This window comes from Sceloporus occidentalis, unplaced genomic scaffold (assembly GCF_023333645.1).
Source record: "Sceloporus occidentalis isolate IW3139 unplaced genomic scaffold, rSceOcc1.0.p SCAF_28, whole genome shotgun sequence".
NCBI lineage: Eukaryota > Metazoa > Chordata > Lepidosauria > Squamata > Phrynosomatidae > Sceloporus > Sceloporus occidentalis.
The window spans coordinates 1211306-1233403 of NW_028317008.1; positions in this window are offsets into that span (position 1 = coordinate 1211306).

Genomic DNA, 22098 nt, shown 5'->3' on the forward strand with positions numbered 1-22098 from the left:
CACAGGTCCCAATCTGACAAATAACTTAGTAGGAGTGCTGATGAGGTTCAGGAAAGAGCCTGTTGCCATCACTGCCGACATTGAACAGATGTTCCACTGTTTCGTAGTCAGAGAGGATCACCGTAATTTCCTCAGGTTTCTGTGGTACAAGGACAACGACACCAACGCAAAGATGGTGGAGTATCGAATGAGGGTGCATGTATTTGGAAACAGCCCTTCACCTGCAGTAGCAACTTACGGCCTTCGGAGAACTGCGTTAGAAGGAGAGTCCGAGTATGGTGCAGACGCGAGAGACTTTGTAGAAAAGGACTTCTACGTAGATGACGGACTCAAATCACTACCGACTGAAGAAGCGGCTATCAGTCTGCTCAAGAGGACTCAAAAAATGTTGTACCAAGCTAAACTTAGACTACACAAAATTGCTTCAAACAGCCTGGCCGTAATGAGAGCCTTCGAGTCAGGTGATCATGCACCTGGATTCAAGGACATTAACCTGGGACTGGACAGTCCACCTGTGCAGAGGAGCTTGGGCCTCAGGTGGGATCTCTCGGCCGACTCCTTCGGTTTTCAAATAAGTTGTACAGACAAGCCATTCACAAAACGTGGTGTCCTATCAGTGGTGAACAGCCTATTTGATCCGCTGGGATTTGTAGCGCCCATCACCATACAAGGTAGATCCCTACTGAGACAGCTTTCTGAAACCGTCAAGGATTGGGATACCCCACTTCCTTCTGATAAAGAGCAAAAATGGGAAGCCTGGAAACAATGTTTGTGTGCCTTGGATGAGATCCACATCCCGAGATGCTATGTCAAAACCTCATCTACCTCTAGCATAAAGAAAGAACTCCACGTGTTCTCAGACGCCTCCACGGAAGCCATAGCAGCGGTTGCCTATCTGAAGGTGACAGAACCCAACAATCAAAGCCACATTGGATTCGTCTTTGGTAAGGCTAAATTGGCTCCCAAGCCTGATCGTACTATTCCCAGACTTGAACTCTGTGGGACTGTGTTAGCAGTGGAGATTGCAGACTTCATACAACAAGAACTGGGTGTCGACATAGAAGAGGTCCAGTATTACACGGACAGTAAGGTCGTTTTAGGTTACATTTATAATCGGACTAAACGATTTTATGTGTACGTCAGTAACCGCATAGAGAGAATCAGGAGGTCTTCAAAACCTGAACAATGGCACTATGTGCCATCCAACTTTAATCCAGCAGACCACGCCACTAGGCCGATGTCTATAGGTTCCTTTAACAACTCTTCTTGGCTTACAGGTCCGGAGTTTCTGTTGAGACAGAGGGACGAATGTGTACAGGAAGTTTTCAGCATCCAGGATCCGGATAATGATCCAGAAATCCGCGCTGAAGTTAGTGCATTAGTTACTGGAATAAAGCAAACCTCCAGCCTCGGTTGTCAGCGCTTCAAGCGTTTCTCCCGTTGGATGAGACTCGTTAGAACTATCGCTCGGTTAGTGCACATTGCGAGATGTTATCACAGTACTCAAGGAGATAAAGATTGTCTTGGTTGGCATGTCTGTCATAAACCCCTCTCTGCTGAAGATATCTCTCATAGTGAGTCCCTCATAATACGCCATGTCCAGCAGGAAGAATTCAACGTAGAATGGAAGTGCTTGTACAACAAACAGCGGATTCCAATAAAAGGCCCTCTTGCCAATTTAAATCCAGTTATGGACGGTTCTGGCTTGCTGAGAGTCGGTGGTCGTTTGAATCAAGCCCACCTAGGAGTTGCAGAACAAAATCCTCTCATCATTCCCAGCAAACATCATATCACTGTCTTGCTGATCCGACACCATCACGAAAAGGCTGAACACCAAGGCAGACAAATCTCTGAGGGCAGGTTACGGTCTGCAGGCCTTTGGATTATAGGTATGAAAAAACGTGTGGCCCAAATACTGCACGACTGTGTGCACTGTCGTAAAGCAAGAGGAAAACAACTACACCAACAAATGGCTGACTTACCTGTGGATAGACTATGTACAGAGCCACCATTCACCTACGTTGGCCTAGACATTTTTGGGCCATGGATGGTGTCTGCACGCAAGACCCGCGGCGGTCACGCAAACAGTAAACGTTGGGCTGTACTATTCACTTGCATGAGTGTGCGGGCCGTTCACATAGAGGTAATAGAATCCATGGACACATCCAGCCTTATTAATGCCTTAAGACGGTTCTTCGCAATCAGAGGACCAGCGAAACAGTTGAGGTCTGACCACGGAAGCAACTTCATCGGAGCAAGTAAAGAACTGAACATCGATACCAAGCCCATTCAAGATCAGTTAGCAGAGAAAGGTTGCACTTGGATTTTCAATCCTCCTCATAGTTCCCACATGGGGGGCTCCTGGGAGAGGATGATCGGGATCTCACGCAGCATCTTGAATTCTATGTTAATGGATGTAAACTCTTCAAGGCTCACACATGAGACCCTAGTCACCCTTCTCGCTGAAGTTTCAGCCATAATCAATTCAAGACCACTTGTGCCAGTGTCTATGGATCCTGAAACACCAACTATACTGACTCCGGCTATTCTCCTTACCCAAAAAACGGAGAATACGCTAATACCTAGTAAAGAATTTACCCATGCGAACATCTACCAGAAACAATGGAAACGTGTACAATACCTAGCGGATTACTTCTGGAACAGGTGGCGAAAGGAGTATCTTGTGATTCTTCAAGGAAGAAGAAAATGGCAACACCACAAACCAAACTTGAAAGAAGGAGACCTCGTGTTGATGAAGGAGCAACAAACCGAACGGATTCACTGGCCTATGGGACTTATTACAAAGGTTTTTCCTAGCAAAGATGGCAGGGTCCGGAAGGTGGAATTGAATATCTTCAGAAAGGGTGAGCATAAGACGTTTGCAAGGCCAATTAACGAACTTATTCTGATACTACCCATCGAGAACATCCCTGCAGGATAAACAGAACTGAACTTGAATTTTGTGGATCTTCTCCATTCCAAGTTTGAAACAGGACTATCTTGTAATGTTTTATTCTAACATGTTTGTTACAGGTTTGTTCCATATATTTTTTGGACATTAGTCATAGTGAAATTCCCTCGGGAATTTCAGACGGGGAGTGTGCTGTCCTCTGGACTGTATTTATTTAATGTCCACCATATTGTCACTTCTTCCATCACCATGTTGTTTATATGTATTGTTGTTTTGCTGCCACCTGCTGGCCAGAATTCGTATGCTGCACGCCTCTGTTCTTGTTAATAAAGTTGGGCGTGTTTTCAGGAGCCTGGGTCCATGTCACTTCCTCCAACCCTTATGAGAGGGATCTGCTTTCTGTGTGACTGGACATTCATCTCTCGGGCACGTAAGGCATCAGTTTTTTGACCAGCAGATAGCTTTAGGAAAGATATTAACAGACAACACCAAGGTTTCAGTATCATTGTTTGTGTTTGACTTGGGTCAAATAAACCCACATTGATTCAAATCTCCGTGTTTACGTGTATCCGTCTAACCTGAGCTTTTGCCGGTCCTGTCTGCTCCACTGCTTGGACACGAAGGTAGGAAAGTCACACAGCCACTACCAGTTACACCTTCATTCGCCTTCATGTGGGGACAGAACAATTATATTTATTTAATGTTTATACTAGTGCTACCTACCGAGCTATAACTACCAACGTGTATTTGCATACCTAGTTTAGCTAAATTAGATGGGACAGGACTGGAAAAAAGCAGGACTGTCCCTGAAAAAGTTGGGTCTGTTGGCAGGTATGTGGATGGAAAAATGTTATAGTATGAAGTGTGAGTTATAGCGTTAATGCTAGTGAGTGTAGAAATGAAGGCCAGGACAAATAACAAGAGGAAAGGTCCTTGTGATTTGTGCATTGTACGTGTATGTGTTATCTGTGTTGTCACTTGTCACTGTGTTATATGTGTTATGTGTGTTATGTGTTATGTCACTGTGTTATTTGTGTTATTGTGTGTGTTATGTTTGGTTGGTTGGTTGTGTATCAGAAGGAAAATAATGAAATGGAAATGGGAAAGGAAATGGAAAAGGCGAATGAGTGGGCAATTGGCGACCCACTCACCTGTTTCACCCTAGAGCAAAGCATCCAAACACTGTCAGTCCTAGACGTTTGGCAGCGGACTTCCAGAGCTCAGATACAAGGCCCTAGTGTAAGCTGGCCACTCTGGCGGAGGTAGCAGGCGTTGCCACACCGCAAACAGACGCAGCCAGGGGGGAGAAACTGCCCTTACCACTAGGGACATTTTGGGCATGACTCTAGCCAGGAAGCGAACTGGCAGAGAAGAGATGCTGGCACCACCACCACTACCAGCAGCAGCATTGAAAAATGGGAAAGGCGAATGAGTGGGCAATTGGCGACCCACTCACCTGTTTCACCCCAGGGCAAAGCACCCAAACACTGTCAGTCTTAGACGTTTGGCAGCAGACTTCCAGAGCTCAGACACTAGGCCCTAGCGTAAGCTGGCCACTCCGGCGGAGGTAGCAGGCGTTGCCACACCGCAGACAGAGGCAGCCAGGGGGGGAGAAACTGCCCTTACCATTAGGGACATTTGAGGCATGACACTAGCCAGGAAGCGAACTGGCATCGAAGAGACACCGGCACCACCACCAGCAGCAGCAGCAGCAGAATTGGGAAAGGCGAATGAGTGGGCAATTGGCGACCCACTCACCTGTTTCACCCCAGGGCAAAGCACCCAAACACTGTCAGTCCTAGACGTTTGGCAGCGGACTTCCAGAGCTCAGACACAAGGCCCTAGCGTAAGCTGGCCACTCCGGCGGAGGTAGCAGGCGTTGCCACACCGCAGACAGAGGCAGCCAGGGGGGAGAAACTGCCCTTACCATTAGGGACATTTGAGGCATGACACTAGCCAGGAAGCGAACTGGCATCGAAGAGACGCTGGCACCACCACCAGCAGCAGCAGCAGAATTGGGAAAGGCGAATGAGTGGGCAATTGGTGACCCACTCACCTGTTTCACCCCAGGGCAAAGCACCCAAACACTGTCAGTCCTTGGCGTTTTGGAGCAGACTTCCAGAACTCAGACACTAGGCCCTAGCGTAAATTGGCGGAGGTAGCAGGCATTGCCACACCGCAGCAAGTGCAACCAGGGGGAGAAACTACCCTCTCCATTAGGGATATTTGAGGCATGATTTCAGCCAGGAAGCCAACTGGCAAAAGATGCTGGCACAACCACCAGCAGCACCGTTGGAAAAGGAAAAAGGTGAATGAGTGGGCAATTGACGACCCGCTCACCTGTTTCACCCCAGGGCAAAGCATGAAAGTCTGTCAGTCCATGGCGTTTGGGAGCGGACTTCCAGAACTCAGACACTAGGCCCTAGCGTAAATTGGCTACACCGGCGGAGTTAGCAGACGTTGCCACACCGCAAACACGTGCAACCAGGGGGAGAAACTACCTTAAACATTGCAGATAAAAAAAATTAACTTTCCAAGCTAAGAGCTGGGTAACCCAACTTGGGCAGATTGAATTTAAGGAAGGCAATCTGCTCCATCAGATGAGGTGCCATGCGTGAGCGCTGTGGACTCAGTATGTTTCCAGTCATAGAAAACACGCGCTCACTTTGAACAGTGGTTGGCGGACATGATAGTAGCTGCTGCGCAACCCATGAGAGTGCAGGCCACACACTCTTCTTTTCATCCCAGTAGCTAAGAGGATCAACATTAGGCGCAGAAGGAACTTCACAGAGGTAAAGTTTGACCATTTCAGCAGCACTACTCTCCTTTCTGCTGCTAGCTCTGTCAGATGGTCCAACTATACTCCCAAGTGCCTCTTCCCAAAACGCAGCTGCTCCACTCAGCTGTGTTGTGCTGCTTGTGGCACTGCTGCTGATGCTGCTGCTAGGAGTAGCAGACCACATCATATCTTCCTCCTCCTGCACCTCTCCCTCCTCGGACAGCATTCCCATTTTACGCTGCCAGTCACGCACCTTGTTGACCAATTGCTCCCGGTAGCTACTGAGAACATTAAATTTCAAAGCTAGCTTTCCCTTAATTCTTGGATCGCAAAGGCACGCTAGCATCATTTCGGGACTCTCTTCCATTCGTTTGCGAAGGTGTACTTTTAGCAGATCCTTCAGCTTCCTGACTATGGCTGCTACGTCAGGATGTAGAGTGCCACCTTGAACAGCCTCACGGTTTCCAAGGAACACATCCATCTTGTTGCCTAGATGGGAGAACACTGGGATTACCTGGGCCAGACTGGCAGTGTTTGAGCTTAAATTTTCTGTGGCATCCCTGAATGGTTTATGGACTGCCACTAGCTGGGCGATCACTGTCCAATCCTGCCTATTCAATGGAGAGGTAATCCCAATATTGTGCTCTGAGGCAAGATTATGGATTGCCCTCTGCTGCTCCAAAATCCTCTCGAGCATGTCTAACGTGGAGTTCCACCGTGTACTGACATCCTGACGTAGGCAGTGTACGGGAAGACCTGACCTCTCTTGCTCTTCCCTCAAAAGTTGGCTAGCCTTAACACTATGGTGAAAGTGCCCAGCGATCTTTCTGCAGCGGGACAGAACTACTGCTGCCACATTAGTTCCTTCTGACATTGCTGCCTTCACTACAAGATGGATGATGTGGGCTGCACAGCGCACACCAACAATATGACCATCTCGCAGCGCTTTCACCATATTGGCACCTCCGTCAGTTACCACAAAACCAACTTCAACATTGGTGCCCGCCTCTGCTCCCACCCAAAGGCTAAACATTTTCCTCATCGCATGCAGAATGTTTTGGGAAGTGTGCTTTTCATCCATCACTTCTGCATGGAGAAGGAAAGATCGGTAGCCTGCTGCAGCAGCTTCCTTAGACACACCGGGCTGCCACCAGTGTGCTGTCAAAGAAAGAAAGGCATGCTGGCCACTAGGTGCACTCCACAAATCTGTAGTGAAATGAACAGACTGACCAGCAGCCTTGGAAAGCTCCTCTTTCACTGCTGCAACACAGGACCGATACAATGAGGGGACAATGTTCCTGCTGAAAGTGGAACGTGACGGAACTGTATATTGTGGAGCCACAGCCGCCATCAATTGTTTGAAAGGCTCCCCTTCGATCATAGAGAAGGATGCCCCTCCAACAGCAATGAACTGACCAATCAGTCGCGTTACTTTATTGGCCTGCTGTTTGGGCATTGACCTTTTGGATTGGAATGCCACAAATTGTTCCAGGGTGGGCTGGAAATGCAGTGCTCCAACCTGCCTTGGTCTCTGGCTGCCAGCACTAGTTGCTGCTGCTGCTGCTATTGGCTCAGAAGAAGAAGCTGTTGGGGTTTTTCCACGGCCACCAGCTATGCTGCCTGCACTAAGTTTTACCTCTGCATCTTTCCCCAATAGCACAGCGTTGTGTTGAGTGCTGAGGTGATGCTTCATGCTAGCACTGGTAAAATGGCCAGACACTTTCCCTCTGCTTATTAGCTTCCCACAATGTTTGCACTTTCCATAGCGCCCTTCTTCAACATTTTCAAAGTGCTCCCAAATTGGGGCGCGCATAGCCTTGGAGTGTGCCTTGGGTGCTGCTCCTACTGCTCGGGGTGGATGAACAGAGGCAGAACTAGTGGTGGTGGGACTGGTGGTAACAGTACTGGCCATAGTGGGACTGCTAATTGCTTTAGATTTGCTAGGTTTTGCTGCTGCTGCTGGTGGTGGTGATGATCGTAGCGGAGAAGGTGGAGGCTCAGGGGAAAATTGTGCACTAGTCATTTGGACACTGCTCCCTGAGGAATCTGATTCCTGACCACTCATCTCCTCTACTTCCTCTGGCTCATAGTCTAGCTCTTCATTAGCCAGATCGAATGGAATTCCTGCTAGGCTGGAGCTAAGACTGATATCGTCGTGAGACTCGTGACTAGTAGTAGTAGTGCGAGCAGGAAGAATAGACTCTGCACTTGGCCTCTCAGTCTCAGGCTCCTCTGCTACCTCGCTAGGTGGAGTTCCACTATGTGTAGCCCTCTCTCTAACTGTCTTTACAAAAATTTTGTAAGGACTTGGTGGCTTGCTAGAGGTACTAGGAGGACATGGCGTGGCGGTACCAGTGGGAACAGTAGGCGCAGCACTAGTGGTGGTAGAGGCGGTAGAGGTGGGGGTGGTGGTGGTGGTGGTTTTCCCTACAAAGGAATGAGATCGCTTTGGTTTGGGACCCCTCTGAGTCTTGCTGCTAATTTGGCTCTGCTTGGTACCTTGCATGCTGCTGGTGGATGGGGAAGATGCTGCTTGGGGCAAAAGGCACTTCTTTTTAGTCACTGGGCTGGTACTACTTGTGCTACCCTTTAACTTTGAACATGCTTCTGGTGCTTTAGGCTTTCCGTAAAAAAACATAGAGCTTGTGGGCCTAGCCGCACTACTACTGCCTGCTTTTGGTGCCTTTCCTTTACTTGATGATCCTTCAAGCAATGCTTCCCCAAATGATAAGCGAGAGCTTGGCCTACTTGGCCGACTAGACTGACGCAAAGGCTGCATCTTAGAACTGGTGGTGTTGCTGGTGGTGGTGCTGGTGGTGGTAGATGGAGCTTGTCCCTCCTTAGTCCCAAAAGGAGGATCCATTTCAAATTTTGTGTTGTGTGTGTAGTGTAGTGTAGTGTTTAAAAAACTATAAAAAAATTAAAAAAAAATAAAAATAAAAAAAAGGAAAAACGAATTAAAGACAAAAAATTAGAGGAAGTTCTCTTCAGTGCTACTGCTTAAAAAGTAAAACTATGCACTACTGCACTGTGCTGTGTGCAATCTGCCAAAGTGCTAAAGTTATTTAAATTATTAACTCAAGATTAACTATTTAATAACTAGCAGTATTTTATTTTTAATTTGAATTTACACTGGCCTAAGATCTTAGCCTACTATGCTAGCCTAAAGCTATATTTCCTTACTATAAGTCTACCTCTAGGCAGACGCTCTCAAACCCACTAAGCTAAAGTGAGGTTAAATCAGATTCAGTATATGATTTATTAATTAATATTAAATTATATAATATTAATAGATTAGAAATAATTTACTTATATATTATGTATTATAGATAGAAGAATATAGATTATGAATTAGAATTTAGAATTAGAATTACTTATATTATAGATTATGAATTAGAATTTATATTGTTATATATTATTTATAATATATTATAGATTAAGATTAAAGAAGATTAGAATTATTTTAGTACTACAGCTAGTAGCTTGAAGCTTTGCTTAGTACAGCTCGTCACAGTCAATTTTTCTTGAAAAGAATTAAAAATAAAATAAAATGTCACAGCAAAACAGTTAGCTTCACTGCTTGCTGCACTCACTAGCCCAACAAGTTCACTTCACTGATGGACTGAGGTGAGCAAAACACTAAGGGTACTTTTAATAAAATTGAAATAAAATGTAAAATAAATGAGAAAATCTTTGCAAAACAGTTAACGTCACTGCTTGCTGATAAAAAAAAAAACACAGCACTTATGCGGCTGCACTCACTAGCCCAACAAGTTCACTTCACTGATGGACTGAGGTGAGCAAAACAAATGAAATAAAATGAAAGATTAATTAAGAAAAATTGACTTGGTCTCTTACCGTTGCTAAAACAAAGCACAAACTATAGAGCTGCAGCACCAGTACTAATAAGATTAGCTGAACTATACGCTAGTAGTAATTAATATTATTACTTTTATTTATAGCTAATTTAATTAACTATTAAGACAAGAAAGAATTATAGAATTATTGATATTACTGATTTTAGATTAGACACTAGTAGATGTCTTGAATGTCTACAGTACACTCTACACTAGTATACTATTACTAACTATAACTGACAAATATATATATAATTTTATAATGAATTCAATTATTAATTATATTAATTAATATTACTGATTTTAAATTAGACACTAGTAGATGAATGTCTACAGTACACTCTACACTAGTATACTATAGAATATATATATATATGACTGACAAATATATATATATATATAATAATGAACTATTAAATTATAGATTCTATTAAATTATTATTTATAAATTCTATTTAATTTATTTAAGCAGGACAGGCAATAGGCACTAGTGCCAGCCCAGGGCAAGGGCACCCCAGTGCCACTGAGGCACTGGGTGCACTGTCAACTCAACAGCACTTACACTACAGTTGATGACAAATTAAATAAAAAAAATTAAATTAATCAAATTATTATTATTAATTATATTAAGTAGCACTGAAGTGAGGATGAAGTACACTGTGAGAAATGGCAGGCTAAGGCTTACCAGTCTCACACAGAACAGAACAATCTCTCTGTAACGCTCGGATGCAGCACAGCAGTGTTGCCAAAGCAGTCACAGCGAAAAATGAATGGATCTCTCAGGCAAGCTCTGGTCTTATAAAGGCGCCTTCAGAATTCAAAAAACAGCAGCACAGGCATTGGACGAGACCCTTAGCTTGACGTCACAAGAGTGAGCTGATTGGACAGACGAGATCAGCTCACTCCTGTTTGAAATTTTGGCGGCTGCGCGGCAAAAACGAAGACGATCACGAAGAATCTTCGATTCTTCGTGGTTGTGAGTCTTCGTCTTCTCCTACGTTTTGCCGGCACTGTATTCTCTTCGGCGTGTCTTCGGAACGAACAAAAAAACGGCCTCTTCGTGTCGTTTTCATGTTCGCCCGAAGACGAATGCGCAAGTCTACCTTAAATTCATATATTGCCCATATATAGTAACAACGTATACCCTAACTGAGGGTAAAGAGGTATAAATACGCATGGTTACAAGGGAAAGGTCTCTTTCCTCCATCTTACCAAGAATACTGAGCCTACAGTACCTACGACCACCATCTGTTCATCAATCAGTACTGTATGTATATTACTTTGTTACCAAATAAACCTGTTTAAGAAGACTTAGAAGCTGTGGTATTGATTGCTGTTTGGTCACTGGAAAAGATTAGATATTCAAAACAACAGCACTTCACAAAATGAAAAGTTAGAGAGAAAAAATACTCTTACCAGTAAGTCACCCAAGTCAGTTAGTGTCCCTCCCTGAAAAAATGAAAAATTGATCAATGTAAAATAAAAATAAATCTTTTGAAATATTGAAATACCAATAAAAATTTTTATACAAGTTAAATATACCGTATTTGCTCGATTATAAGATGAGGTTTTTTCAGAGCAAATTCGAGGTCGTCTTCTAATCAGACCTCAAATAGAGGTCCGATTACAAGACATAGATCCAGATCCCCCGCAGCGCTGCTGGGCACCCGGATCCTCCTCTCCGGCAGCTGCTGCCGGCACTTCCTCTGGGGGCTTCGTTTGTGTGGAAGCCCCGCCGGAAGTACTGGCCACCAGCAGCGGAGGTCTACATCGCACAGACCTCCACTGGCTGCCCCACTGGACTCCAGGGAGTCTTAACACGGGTCACAAGTAAAGGGATGCACTGGTAAGTTGGGGAGGGGGTTTAGAGTGGCATGGGGGGGTTAAGAGTGGCAGGGAGGGGGTTAAGAGTGGCATGAGGGCGAGGTTCAATGGTTTTCTGGAGGCAGAGTGGCATATAGGGGGTTAAATGCATGTCAGGGAGGCAGAGTGGCATATATGGGTGTTTAAGGCATTTTAGGGGGCAGAGTGGCATATAAGGGGGTATAAAGCATATCTGAGGGGCAGATGTGCATAACTAGGACAGAGTGGCAAATAAAAGGAAATAGAAACAAAAAAATATTTTTTTTCCAATCATAGTTTTTATTAAAATAGTTTACATGTGAATTAGTATTTACTAGTAAAACTTTTTTTCCTATAGGGTAGTCTTATATTCAGGCTTTTTCTTTTTTCCTAAATTAATTTTACAAATTTTGGGGGGTCGTCTTATAATCAGGGCCGTCTTATAATTGATACGGCAAATACTGTATTATATGGAATCAATTGTAAAATTGTTAAATACGATGATTAAAGTAAATATGTCATTGTGTTGGAATAACTGTAATGGTTGCATATGTATTTTTTACTTACCAATAGCATGCACACTGCATTCAGCAATTGTCCTGTTATATGTAAGTTGTCCTAACAAATACAAAAAACAGAAATAAATGAGGATAGGAAGAGCTTACATAAACAAATTAAATATGTTGTTCCACCTACCCTGCTGAATCTAGCAGTTTTGCTATTAAATATGGCATTCTCTTCTAAGAAATATCTCTTTAAACTTGTTGTTATTTTTTATAGTTTTGGCCATGTTACAAAACTTCTCCAAAGTGCTGTTTTATATGCCAGAGTGGCATATAGGGGTATAAGGCAATTCTGGAGGCAGAGTTGCACATAGGGGGTCAAAAGGCATATCATGGGGCACAGTGGCATATAGAGGGTTAAAAGGCATATCATGGGGCACAGTGGCATTTAGAGGGTTAAAAGGCATATCATGGGGCACAGTGGCATATAGGGGGTATAAGGCATTTCTGGGGCAGAGTGGCAAGCCTGGGGGCAGATGTGCATAACTGGCGGGGCAGGTTGAAAAAAAGGAAATTAAAAAATATATATTTTTCTCAATCATAGCTTTTATTAAAAAAAAAAAATGTTCACATAGTTTACATGAATTAACATTTACTGGTAAAACTTTTTTCCTATAGGGTCGTCTTATAGTCAGGCTTTTTCTTTTTTTCATAAATTAATATTCAGATTTGGGGGGGGGCGTCTTATAATCGAGCAAATACGGTACAACATCCTTAGGTAGAAAGTTCCATATTCTTATTGTTTCTTATGCTGATGCTGAAATCTCCTTTCCTCAAATCTCAACTGATCACCCCGTAGAGACCTCTTGGTGAATAGATCACGAGAGAGCTGTTTATACGGACCTCGTATGTATTTGTAAAATGTGATCAGATCATCTCTTAGAAATCTCTTTTCAAGTGAAAACAAGTTAAGTTTTTCTAGTCTTTCTTCATAACTAAAATTCTCCATTCCTCTAATTAACTTTTTAGCCCACCTCTCCAGCTCTATAACATCCTTCTTAAAAACTGGTGCCCACAATTGCACTGCATATTCAAGGTAAGGCCTCACCTTGAATATGCAAGTAAAATTATATTTTCATTTCGTGATTTAATACTCCTCTTTATACATTCCAATACCTTACTGGCATTTGCAACCGCTGACTGGCACTGCACTTTATTGCGAAGTCTATGGTCTACAATTATACCTAAGTCCTTCTCATTTTCTGCTTTTCCCAATGCAATGTCTTTAAGAGCGTAAGTTGCATACTTATTTTTGGTACCAAAGTACATTACCTTACACTTATCTATATTGAATTTCATCTGCCACTTATTTGCCTAGTCCCTTAGTTTATCCAAATCATTCTGAAGAGAAGCTACATCCTGGTCAGACTTTATAACCTTACCTAATTTTGTGTCATCAGCAAACACAGACTTTAATGTACTTTTTGGATTTGTTTTGCTCTCCTTGGCTATCATCTTATCATTGTTAAATTTAGCCAACCTAACAGCCCTTTTGCAAGTTCTGTTGGCATCTTTATACTTGACATATGATGCCACTGAGCCCTCTGACTTGTACAGTTTAAATGACAATTTCTTTTTTCACATTACTTGACTAACACTTTTATTCATCCACATTGGTTTTAGTTTCTTTCATGTGGATTTACTTCCTAATGGTACATGTGTAGAAATATATTTTTGAAACGTGAGTTTTAATATACTCCACTTGTCCTCTGTATCTCTTTGGAGAACGAGGTCATCTCAATTAATTATCTGCAAGCATGTCCTTAACTTGTTAGAATTTGCCTTTTTAAAGTTAAGTGTCTTGGTGACAGTTACAGCAGTTTGCTTTTTACTATTAATTTCAAACTGCACCATATTACGATCACTGCTTCCCAATTGCTCTTGTACTTGAATATTTGAAAACAGCTCCCATTGTTCATTAACAGAAGATCCAAAAAAGCCTCCTTTCTAGTAGGTGCCTCTGCTGAGACATGTAGTTGTCATGCAACAAGTTCACAAATATCCTCCCTTTCACTGAATTACTAGCCCCAAATGTCAATGTCAGGGTAATTAATATCTTCCATGACTAGAACATTACCCTGCTGTGCAGCTTTTTCAATTTGTAAAAAAAGCTGGTCTTCCATATCCTGGTTGCTGTTTTGGGATTTGTAGCAAACTCCCAAAATTAATGAATTACCCCTTTTATTCCTAGTGGGTATTTTGACCCACAATGTTTCCACATTGTCAGTAATCTGACATACAGAATCCTTAATACGATGCATTAACTCTGGCTTAACATAAAGGCACACATCTCCCCCCTTTTCCAATTCCTCTGTCCCTCCTTAACAGTGTATAGCCTTTTAAATTAACTGTCCATTCGTGGGATTCCTCCCACCAAGTTTCCTTATTGCCAATTATATCAAAATATTCCTCATATGCAAGTAACTCTAATTCTCCCATTTTGTTAGACAGCTTTCTTGCATTAGCTAGTAGACAATTTAGTTTGCCATCAGTTGTTTTTTTTCATGAAAACAACTGCTAAAACAACCCAGCCCAAAACATCAAGTCTTCAACCATGCATTAACCTCCCTGATCTCCCGCTGTCTTCCTGCAGTTGCGCATGGCACAGGTAATATTTCAGAAAATATTACCTTGGAGGTCTTTTTCTTAAGCTTGCTACCCAATTGACTGAACTCACTTTTTAGGACCCTCCATTTTCCACTAACTTTGTCATTGATGTTTGCTGGGAGTTTGCAGACAAAGAAAGAAGAGAGAAAAGAGAAGAACAAGACGATGCAAGACAAAAGGGAAGTGGAAGTGGTCGACAAAGAATGTAGAGAAACATTCAGGGACTGTGAGAGAGTGGAAGTGAAAGAGCCTGCGAACCTGGCTTCAGTTTCGGAAATTCACACGAATTGGCAAAACGCATTGAGAGATAAATATACATCGACATCTGGACTTTAGTGGAACCTAATCATTAGCACATATGCATAACACAGAGGTTATGCCACCACTATTGCAAGTGCATTTCAGTTCTTAGATCAAGAATTATATGAAGATACTGCACCATTTGGTTTTCTGTCCACTTTTATAGATTTTAAAGAAGAAATAAAGAACTGTTGTCTACTTTAACCCTTTTTTGAGCTCCTTATATCGGCTCCGTTTGTGAGTGCAACTACACTACATATTCTTTAATATATTCTTTTGAATTTTATCACACTATTTTGTATTATTATCTTTTCCCACATGTACATGCGCCCAGGGCCGGACTGGCCCATCGGGATACCGGGAAATTTCCCGGTGGGCCGGCAGGTCGTGGGCTGGGAGGCCGACAGACTAACTGAAGACAGCCACTGAGCGGCTGCAAACTGCTGATGCGGCCGGCCGGCGCTACTATAATACTTGTTTTCTTAATTTAATATGGCAAGCTGGTCCGGCTTGCCATATTAAATTTTAAAAATGTATTACAGTATCGCCGGCCGGCCGCATCAGCACCCAGCAGCCGTGTGCGATGGCCGCCTAGTGATGGGAGCAGCGTGAGGGGTGAAAGCTCCGCCCCCTCGCACGGACCTTTCACCCCTCACGCTCCTCCCATCACTATGCGGCCATCAGATTGCTGGGAATGTAATCTAAACGGCCGATGCGTGCTGATGCCGCCAGCCGGTTCTGCTTTAACACTTTTTTTTTTTACTTTATATGGCAAGCCGATCCAGCTTACCATATTAAATTAAAAAAAAAGTGTTAAAGTAGCTCCGGCCGGCGGCATCAGCACGCATCGGCCGTTTAGATTACATTCCCAGCAATCTGATGGCCGCATAGTGATGGGAGCAGCGTGAGGGGTGAAAGCTCCGCCCCCTCGCACTCAGACTGCTGCAGCACCGGATGTCAGGGCAGTGACATCCTGTCAGGATAGAGAAGAGAAAAGTGTGCGGCTACCAGAGGACAGAAGTCAAGAGAAGTAGAAGGTGAGTAAACTAATGTATTTTTTGTACAAAATGTATAATATTTTTTTGTATTTCTTAAAAACAAAAAAAATCGGCATGTGTGTGTGTATGTAAGTGTGTCCCCCTATATGCCACTATGCCTCCAGAAATGCCTTATACCCCCTATATGCCACTCTGTCCCATGATATGCCTTTTAACCCCCTATATGCCAGAGTGGCATATAGGGGTATAAGGCATTTCTGGATGCAGAGTGACATATAGGGGATTAAAAGGCTTATGATGGGGCAGAGTGGCATATAGGAGGGTATAAAGCATATCGGGGAGGCAGAGTGGCATATAGGGGGGCATAAGGCTTTTCTGGAGGCAGAGTGCCCTATGATATTCCTTTTAACCCCCTTTATGCCACTCTGCCTCCAGGAATGCCTTATACCCCCTATATGCCACTCTGTCCCATGATATGCCTTTTAACCCCTATATGGCAGAGTGGCATATAGGGGGTTAAAAGGCATATCATGGGACAGAGTGGCATATAAGGGGTATAAGGCATTTCTGGAGGCAGAGTGGCATATAGGGGGTTAGAAGGCATATCAGGGGGGCAGAGTAGCAAGCCTGGGGGCAGATGTGCATAACTCGGGGGTAGGTTGGCAAATAAAAGGAAATAAAAACCAAACATGTCTCAATCATAGCTTTTATTAAATATGAAAAAAATAGTCTACGTGAATTAATAAAGAAATAAAAGTTTCTTACCAGAATATCGTGAAGAATAATGTTCCACTGAATAAAATGGAACTTTTTCATCTAAAAATGTTTGCAGTAGCAAATGTTTTGATCCCATTATGTGTAATGTATTTAATTTATTAGGGCGTTTTAAAACTTTTGCATTCTGGCATTTTAATACAAATAATTACATAAAAAGAATGGCACATAGTGTAACTCGGGTGTGTATAAGGGGTGCGTGTCGGTATAAGAGCTTGACCGAGAGATAAACTATACGGGGCTGGTCTCCAAATTTTTCCAGGGCTGCTTTTCAGTCCCAGTCTGGCCCTGCATGCGCCCCAATATGGTTGAGTCTGTATTTTGAACATTTTGAGGAGTGTTGATTGGGCAGCGGCAGTACTGATTTTGGGAAGTATTCATCAATTACTTTATTTTTTACACGTGATTGGTGTTTCTTTGTTTTCTTTTATATTAGTCTTTTCCTCAGTTTTTCTAACCAGTTAGAGAAAGTAAAAGATATTACCGCAATTTTTAGAATTTCAAACACAATTATGTTTGCGACTTTCCCTGCATTGTCCGTAATCTGCTCCTAAAGGTGAAAAAAATACTTTAGATACATTACAAATGACAAAAAATCCAAAAAAACAATGAAAATTAAGGGTATTTTACATTTGAATTTGAAAAAATATAATTGTTTTCAAAGTATGAGAGGGTTTTAAGTTTTTTATTTTATTTTAAATGTGTTGAAATATTTACAGGTTGCTAATCAGTAAATCATGTTTTACCATAATGTTCTTTGTGTTCAAAACTTCATCAAGTGAACAGCCTGCATCTTTCTAGAAGGTAAACACATAGTATATGTTAGGCAATATTAAACAAGATCATGCCTCCATAATAATGAGTTGAAGATTGTATTAAAAAAAAATGAGCCATATGTCTCTTGAAAAATGTAGTACAAATGTAATTGTCAGGACTCGGGTAAGCAGGTCGGTTAGGATTCTGAAGTAAAAAAGCCCTTCAGTTTTGTCTGAACCAAGTGGAGAAGAAAGAAAATGTATTGTCCAAGAACCAATGGACCAAAAATACAACAAACAAGTATAGTACAGTCTTCTTACACTTTGGACCACTGGTGACCATTAGTATATAAGAATGGCCACACACAGCCAGTGGCTATTTTAGAAAATAATGACAATTACTATTATCACTATGGGCACAATCATCAGCAGAAGTACATTTTTCTGCCACAACACCAGTAATGTAATGCCATGCAATGTGTTTTTGTTGATGCTACGATATTATATGCGCTATTATCTCATCTTAACCATCCTGACTTTATTTAGTTATTATGAGATGGAGATCTAAAGATGAGACACAAGAGATATCAGTTTTTGCCCAGTGTGATGACGGTCAATGGTGATTGCTATTTTTACAACATCTTGTATGAAAGTCAACTGACTGAAAGTGATGGACATACAAATCTACTTGTCTTGAAACCTTAATGACTTGGAGTGAATCTGCAAAGAGGAGTGGGGCAAAATCTCTCCTGAGATGTGTGCAAATCTGGTGGCCAACTACAAGAAACGTCTGTGATTGTCAACTAGGATTTTGCTACCAAGTACTAAGTAATGCTTTCCAAAGGAGTCAAATACTTATTTCACTTATTTATAAAATGCAAACCAATTTATAATTTATTTGAAATGCTTTATCCTGGACAAACGTGGGCAAACGTACAAAATCAGCAGGGGATCAAATAATGTTTCCTTCAGTGTACCTATGCTTATGTATATTCTTAGTTGTATTTGTATGACTGCATTGTATTCTATTTAGTCTGTTTCGTTCAGGATATTGATATGCTTTTATGTATAAATGTCTGTGTATTTGTTTAGTTGGTTATAGTTGTACTGTTGGCCCCGTGTTTACATTTCTATGTGGATTGGCTCACTTTCCCTTTTCCCTTCACCTCTGTTGTGTTATTTGCCATTGTTAACTGTGAGGAGATTAGTCTGGTGTGATGATGTCTGCATAATCCCTTGCTAGTATGTTATGTTTTAATTATGTTAATTTCTTTTCTAAGAAAGGCCTCTGCCTCGGTGCTGGAACTTTATGCTAAGCACCGGAATATGACGTCATATCCCAGCGCTCAGCAGTAAAGCTGTGTGCACAGTGGCCTTGTGCTCCAAACACAGGGCTTCAGCAGGGTAAGTGCACTACAAAGGGGGGGAGGGGGTAGATAGTGAGAAGAAATGGGGGTAGATAGTGAGAGTGACAGAATGAATTAAATAATGTGTGGATGAATTGTGTGAATAAGTGAGAGAATGAATGGATTAATGTGTGGATGAATTGTATGAATGAGTGAGAGTATGAATTAATTTGTGGGTAATTTGTGGGAATGAATTACAGAATCAATAAATTAATGTGTGGATCAATTGCTTGAGTGATTTATGAGAATGCATTAATTAATATGTGTGAATAAAAGTGTGAATTAGTGACTGTATAATTGTTTGTGTGTATCCTAGATGTATAATTAGTTTGTGGAAAGGCAAAAATTGTCAGGAGCTGGGTCCATGCTGATGACCGAGAGGACCCAGCGCGCCCAAAGATTGTGTGCAGGAGTCACAGTGCAGTAGTGGAGTTGGACAGGGCCTGGTTGCAGGGCAACCACACTCACCCAGGTGTTGAGCACCTAGGGTCGTGCAGCCACATACCAGTGCCCTGACATAGCAGCTGATGATGTCCAGAACAAGGCAGAACCAAACTTGACTGGATGTGGAAATCCGAACTAAACTTGGAGATATCCTGCAGGCACCCTGGAGCAGGCATGAGACATAGCACTAGACTCACGACAGGGTGCTGCAGGCTGGGAGTACGGAAGCTAAGCAGAGTATCAACAGAAACATAGCAAGCAAGGACAGAGCAAGGAGCAAGGAGGACAGAGCAAGGAACATAACCAGACAAGACATACAAGATACAGGGCACAACAAAGGACAGGGAACAAGGCAAGGAACACAGGGGAAGGAGTGAGGAGCCGGAATCCTCGGATGCTTCTCCTTTAAGCAAGGATAGGCCATATTGACTAGGACATGGGGAGAGGAGAGAGGAACCAGAATCCTCAGATGATACAAGGAAGAAGGGCAAAGGTACATAAGAGACAGACAAACATGAATACAGGAACTAGCCTAGAACTATGTGATAACAATTGGAGATTCCGTCACATCATATGGCCATAGTATGCTTAGCCCACCACTACGCCAAAGTACTCCAATGACGGTGGGTCCTAACGTTAATCCCTGCTGACTGTGGTACGAAACAAACCAAACATGTAATCCAAACACATAGCACTGAGACATACCTTTAGACTGCAGACTGAGACAAACAGAACACACGGGTGGAGCACACCTTCTAAAGGAAACAGAGCTGAAGCAAAGAGCTGAAGCAGAAGCAAGGAATGGAAGATCAGAACAGAGCAAAAGGAAATCCAGGAATGGATCGAAGCAAAACAGGGAAACTGAAGCAAGAGCGAGATATGCAGCTCCACAGCCTGGGTAGGACGTGACAAAAATGGCACACGCATATTTTTGGAGCCTTGAGGACCAAGATAGCACAGGCAGGGTGTTTATGGGACAAAGATGGCACAGGGTGGGTTGTTTGGGGACAGATATGTCTTACACTGGGCTGCTTAAGGTCGAAGGTGGCTCACACTGGGCTGTTTGAAAACAAAGATGGCTCACGCTGGACTGTTTGGGGACAAAGTTGACTCAGGCTGGACAATGGACTCATTGCTGTTTGGGCAATGTGGGCACCAGGGCTGGCCTTTGGTGTGTGCAACCTGTGATTAGGGTTGCCACCTGGCTGGTATTTCACCGGCACAGCCGGTATTTAGAGCATCCTGCCAGTATCAGTAAATAAAAAATACCGGCTATGCAATGGCCGGTATTTTTTGCAGGGCAGACTGGCAGGGTGATTGGCAGGAGCAGGGCCGGACTAGCCCACCGGGATACCGGGAAATTTCCCAGTGGGCCAGGTGGCCGGCAGACCAACATTAAAACAGCCGCTGAAAGGCTGCGAGCGGGATTGAAAGCCTCCTCCTCTGGCTGCCGGCGTTTTAATTGCATAGCTGCCAGCATCTCCACTGTGAAAGGGTTCAGGATTCTACTGATATACAGGCCACCTGGTGATGGGAAGGGATTCATAAAGGAACTCGTAGATCTTGTGACAGGGCTAATCCTGGAACACCCAAGATGGCTAATCCTAGGGGACTTCAATGCCTGGATTGATGACACAGCTTCCCAACTTGGGCAGGATCTCCTAAACATGATGTGTAGTCTTGGCTTCACACAAACTGTCACGTCTGCCACTCATAAAAGAGGCCACATACTCGACCTGGTGTTTCAACTTGAACTTAAAATCCCTGCTGTAAAAGTAAACCCAGTAGTATGGTCAGATCATCACTGCCTAAACTTCTCCATCTCCTCAGAGCGCACCAAACTTCCCCCTCCAAGGCTAGCCAAACGTTGCTCATTACAGGGTTTGACTTCACCAATCTTTTTATCAAACTTCGACCTAACAGATTTACTGGGCACCTGCAAAGACCCCAACTTATTAGTCCAACAGTATAATAAGAGGGTGAGTGATACCTTGAACAGCCTTGCTCCGCTTCACATTGAACCTATAAAAACCATCCGCCATGCTCAATTGTTTGATGACACCATCAGAATGCTGAAAAAAAAAGTCCGTAAGCTTGAAAGAAGGTGGCGTAAATCACACAATCAGGATGATAAGCGCTCCTTAACCGAGCACATTACCGACTACCAACTCACAATAACTAAGAAAAAATCTACATTCCTGTCTCGTGAAATCAGCCTTGCACACAACAGACCGGCCCAGCTCTTTCGCACCGTAGAAAGACTCTGCAAGCCATCTTGCCTGTATACCTCCACAAATCTCACACAGTCCAAATGTGAAGATTTTGCAGCCTACTTTTCAGATAAGATAGCTTCCATCCAGACCTCTATTGCAAAAGGACAGCCAAAGGCATTACAGAGGTACAAAAACAGGGGTTAAAATTCTCCCACCCTTTGGACTAGTTTTAACATTTTAGGAAAGGAAGAAATCATCTCAGTCTCAGAAAACCTGCAGGCAACCACTTGTGACTTAGATCCTGCACCTACATATGTCCTCCCTGCATGCTCAGAAACAGTAGGCCCAGTTTTTATAAAAATAGTCCAATGTTCTCTGGACTCCGGAGTTTTTCCAGACCTACTGAAAGAAGCAATCGCTAAACCTCTTCTAAAAAAGCCTTCCTTAGACTCATAATGCTTAACGAACTATAGGCCTGTCTCCGACCTCCCTTTTCTGGGAAAAATAATTGAAAAATGTGTGTTAATGCAACTAGAGGCCCATCTGTCAAGTAATAATATCTTTGATTCTTTCCAATCAGGCTTCAGAAAATGTCATAGCACTGAAACTGCCCTGGTTCGCATTCTGAATGACCTCTTGATGGCAAGAG